This window comes from Carlito syrichta, unplaced genomic scaffold (genome assembly GCF_000164805.1).
Source record: "Carlito syrichta isolate Samal-C Ts95f unplaced genomic scaffold, Tarsius_syrichta-2.0.1 Scaffold305647, whole genome shotgun sequence".
Lineage (NCBI taxonomy): Eukaryota > Metazoa > Chordata > Mammalia > Primates > Tarsiidae > Carlito > Carlito syrichta.
In genome coordinates, this window is record NW_007249743.1 from 315225 (window position 1) to 320726 (window position 5502).

Sequence of the window (5502 nt, forward strand, 5' to 3'; positions counted from 1 at the left end):
TATTGTCAGTATCTTTCATCAGGTTTGAAAGAAAATAGGACTAAAGCTCCTAACAATACATTTGGGAGTGGCTCAGGGAAAGACAGAAATGATATGTCCCAAGGGCCCAAAAACAAATGAGGGAAGTATTAGGGTGTTGAGCAAACTGTTATCACTGGTTATCTGCCAGTCTGAGTTAAAGTGACTGGGAGTGACTTCTGGGCAAGATGGCGATGGAACAGGTCAGACTGTAAGAGTCTCTGCAAAAGCAAATGTCCATAAAGACTCTCTGCATGAGTGGGTGTGTGCTGGTGCATGAGTGAAAGTCTGTCTGAGGGGAGACTTAGGTTCATGCACCCCAAGCTCTCTCCAGAGGTGACTGCAATCCCCCACCACCCTGAGATTGGAGTCCTGGGTGAGCAGGATCATCTGCCATTCTTGGGGCTCTCTTGAGAGGAGGCAGCAGAGAACAGCCACCCCTCAGCACTGGCACCTGGCCCACACCATCACCTGCGGCCCAAATAAACACAATCAGGAATGCAAAAGATCAAGTCACAACTGATCCCAAAGAAATACAAAAGACTATCAGAGACTACTATGTACACTTATATGGAAACAAACTTAAAATCCTGAAAGAAATAGAGAACTTTCTGACATCACATAACTTCCCCGTTTTGAAACAAGAAGAAATCAAGACCCTAAATAGACTAGTAACAGCCCAGGAAATCGAATATGTCATAAGAAAACTGCCTACAAAAAAAAAGTCCTGGATCAGATGACATTTCAGCAGAATTACACAAAACATACAAGGAGAAGCCGATACTAAGCCTGTTGAAAGTATTCCAGGCAATGGAGACAGATGGAACTCTCCCCAAATCATTTTATGAAGGTAAAGTCACATTGATACCCAAACTGGGTAATGATCCAACAAAGAAAGAGAACAATAGGGCAATATCCTTGATGAACATAGATGCTGAAATTCTCACCTAGATCCTAGCAAATTGGATTCAACAACACATCTCAAAAATCATCCACCATGACCAAGTAGACTACAACCCCAGGTTGCAGGGCTGGTTCAACATCCGCAAGACCATCAACATAATTGAATACATCAACGAATATGAAGACAAAAACCACATGATTATATCATTAGACATGGAAAAAGCTTTTGATAAAATCCAGCACCCCTTCTTGATTAAAAACCCTCAAATATCTAGGCATAGATGGAACATACCTCAAAATAGTAAGAGCCATCTCTGAGAAACCCACAGCCAACATACTGCTTAACAGACAGAAATGGGAACCTTTTCCCCTGAAAACCGGAATAAGACAAGGATGTCCATTCTCACCCCCTCTTGTAATGGAAGTCCTAGTTAGAGCAATGAGACAAGAGCTAGCTAGAGTAATCAGACAAGAAAAGGAGATCAGGGTATCCAAATAGGAAAAGAGGAAGTCAAGTTATCCCTCTTTGCAGACGACATGATTCTTTACCTAGAACACCCAAAAGAATCTCTCAAAAACCTCCTTGCACTGACAAAGGACTTTGGCAAAGTCTCAGGGTATAAAATCAATGTGCAAAAGACAGTCGCATTTCCATATATCAACGATAAAATACAGAAACCCAAACAAAAAGCACAATCCCACTCACAATAGTCAGAAAATAAATGAAATGCCTTGGCATCTTCCTAACCAGAGACATGAAAGACCTTTACAATGAAAACTACAAAACACCGCTCAAAGAAATTAAAAAAATGACACAAATGGAAAAGTATTCCATGCTCATGATTTGCAAGAATCAACACTGTTAAGATTTCCATTCTACCGAAGGCAATTTACAGATTTAATGCAATACCCATTAAATTAACAGCACTTTCTTCTCAGACCTGGAAATGACAATACAGGAATTCATATAGAAACATAAACAACCACAAATAGCCAAAACAATCCTCAGCTAAAAAAAAAACAAAACAAAAACAAAGTGGGAGGTATCACATTCCCAGACTTTAAACTTTATTATAAGGTTCAATAATCAAAACAGTCTGATATTGGTACAAGAAAAGGCATATAGACCAATGGAACAGGATAGAGATTTCAGAAGCAAAAATCTCAATTTCTCAACTAACTCATCTTTGACAAAGCCTCCATCAACAACCACTGGGGAGAGGAGAACCTATTTACTAAATGGTGCTTGTAAAACTGGCTGACCACATGCAGAAGATTAAAACAAGAACCCTAGTTATCCCCATACACAAAAGTCAACTCTAAATGGATCAAAGACCTAAAAGAAAATGCAGGAGACACCCTTATGGAAATTGGAACTGGCAGCCAATTCCTAATCAACACCCTAAGTGCCCATGCCATAAGAGATAAGATAGACAAGTGGGATCTCATCAAACTGACAAGCATCTACAAAGCCAAAAAAGCCATCAAGAGAGCAGAGAGAGAGCCCACGGACCAGGAAAAATATTTGCCAATTGTGTATCTGACAAAGGCCTAACATCTAGGAGCTACAAGGAACTCAAACATGCTGAAAAGAAAAAACAAACAGCTCCATTACACAGTGGGCAAAAGATATGAATGGGCACTTCTCAAAAGAAGACATAGAGCAGCCAACAGATACATGAAAAAATACTCAGCCTCACTAGTCATCAAAGAAATGCAAATTAAAACTGCACTGCGATACCACCTAACTCCAGTCAGAATGGTCACCATCAATAACTCAAAAAACAACAGATGCTGGAGAGGATGCAGGAAAAGGGAAGCACTTCTACTCTGTTGGTGGGAGTGCAAACTAATACAACCTCTGTGGAAAACAATTTGTTGATTCCTAAAAGGTCAAAAAAGGACCTTCCATGTGATCCCACAATACACCTACAGGGAATATACCTGGAGGAACTCAAACCACTCTATGCAAAAGATACCTACACACGCATGTTTATTACAGCATTGTTCACAATAGCAAAAACATGGAACCAACTATGCTGCCCATCAAAAGACGACTGGATAAAAAAATGGGGTACATATACACAACGGAATATTATGTAGCCATAAAGAAGGACAAAATTATGAACTTCACAACAACTTGGATGGACTTAGAGTCTATAATATGAGTGATCTATCACAGAAACAAGTAACTGAGTATCCCATGTTCTCACTCTAAAGTGGACCTTAAACAATTGTCATAATACTATAAGAAAAGGATTGTCAGTAGTGGGAAATTATTGGGGAATAGGGAGCGAGATTGGCAGTAGTGGGATTCTGCCAGGGGTGGGGGGGGCACACCTCATCAACAAGGGTACATGCATAATGAACACTTGTATATCTAATTGCACCCCACATCTTTAAAATTAAATACAGGCTGGGCGTGGTGGCTAACCTGTAATCTTGGCACTTTGGGAGGCCGATGTGAGAGGATTGTCTAACCTGGGGGTTCAAGATCAGTCTGGGCCACTTGGTGAGACCTCATCTCTATAATAAAAAAAAAAATCACAAAAAATACTAGCCAGGCGTGGTGGTATGCATCTGTAGTTCCAGCTGCTTGGAAGGCTGAGGCTGAAAGATTGCCTGAGCCCAGCAGGTCAAGGCTGCAGTGGCCACGAGACTACAACTCAAAAAACTCCCCTAAACCAAAAAGATTAAAAAACAAAAACAAACAGCAACGACAACGACAAAAATAAAGTGGCTGGGGATGATCAGAGGGTAGCTGGCAAACTGTGGTGCTGAGCATGTTTTCTCTTTGCCTGATCATTTTCTATAGGCTCTATTTCAATTCTGTTTACCAGTTGATAGGGACTGTCATCAAATTCTGAGGAGTCTGCCTTTCCAGAGTCTCAGGTTGAGGATCTATTTGGGGTGGAAAAAGCAAAAGAGTTCAAGGTGTGAACTGAGAACAAGCCTGAGAAATATGTCTATCGTGGTAAGAACTGAAAGAAGGCTCTAGCAATTGGACTCAAGTTGCTTAAGCTGGAAACAAGTTTGAAATCTTCAGCTTGCACAGGCAATCAAGAGAGCTTATCTGAAATGCAAGACTCATTTTGAGGGAAGGTGACAAGAATCAGTATAGCTAGGATGCCTCTGTTGAGAAAAAGGGTCATTACTGGGGTCTACTCAACATCAAAGGAAGCAGAAATATTAAACAATCCAATACACAAACATTCTTCTAGGACAGCCTCAAGGATTCTAATGATTCTATCTGTTCCCAGGAAGGTCAGAGGACATTGACATGATCATATGTACACTTCCATCTACTAGCCTAAGAGATGACCTCCAGCTTCCTTAGCTTCGTGTAAATGGCATTGTTTAGGCAGCCAGAGTCATTTTTTCAGACATTTCTTTCCTAACTTTGGTTGAATAAAAAAACAGTTTAATCTCTAAGGCTTCCAATAGCAGCATGCATTTGCTAAATATATTTTCTTAAAAAGAAAGAAAAAGGTAATTGAAAGACAAAGTGCTGTGCTTCTGCTCTTCAACATAATCGGGGTATTTCTCTCTGATTTGGTTATGTACTAAGTGTCTTAAAGCTTATGTCTCCATAGAAGAAATTTTTCATACTTTTTGTTCTCACCACTTTACTATTAGAGAAGATAATTTTTTTAAGGAAAGCAGTAATAAATATTGAGCACAGGGAACTGAGCTAGACATTGAAAAAGCAATCAAGGTAACTGCAAACAATAGTCTTTTCTACAGTATTAATTGTACTCATACATGTGAGGATAAAACTAAAAAATTAATATCTATGTCCCAGCAAGTAGCTCCAATCTCCCTATGCCCAAAAGATATTTATCCAATTAATTGATAGTGTTTTGTGCTATTAAAAAGGATCTTTTCAAATTTTACACCTTAAGTTTGTATTTATGTAGATAGACATTTCAAAATGAAAACGTTGACTCCAAGGTGATTAAGAAGGAATGGTTAAACAGAGGCCAAAGCAAGGTCAGGAGTGAAACTTAGGAAGTAAAACTCTATAAAACCCTAATGATGGCTTGCAAAGAGGCATTGTCATGCTCACTAAGCTAAGATTTATTAATTTTGGTTTTTTCAAATATAATCTGAGTAATAAAGAAGTCAGACTGCTTCTACAATGTCAAGTTAAAAGAGATAACGAGGTCATTATCTGTATATTTCAGGGAAAATACTTTCTTCCCATGTTTGTTTTCCCTGAACTGTGGTACTCTACCCAAGCGAATTATGAAACAAAAACAGTCCCTGAATTGCAGAGTTGGTTTTTTATTTTTTTGATCTTGACTATTCAGTTGACCAGGGTTTATCCATCCATTTTATTTGGTTAATATAGGAATGTATCATGAATAAGCAATTAAAATGACTTGATTAAAATATACTTAACATTCAGAAACAACACTTGGTTAAAAGATATTTACGGGAGGCGGGGGTGCTCCCCAACGGACGCGCACCCTTCCTGCCCCGCCCATCTTCCCGCGAGCCCCGCGGTGCGCAGGGGCCCGAGAAGTTCCCGCACCACGACCTGCCGACCCCCGGCCCCGGGCCCCGCTTACCTGTCGCAGC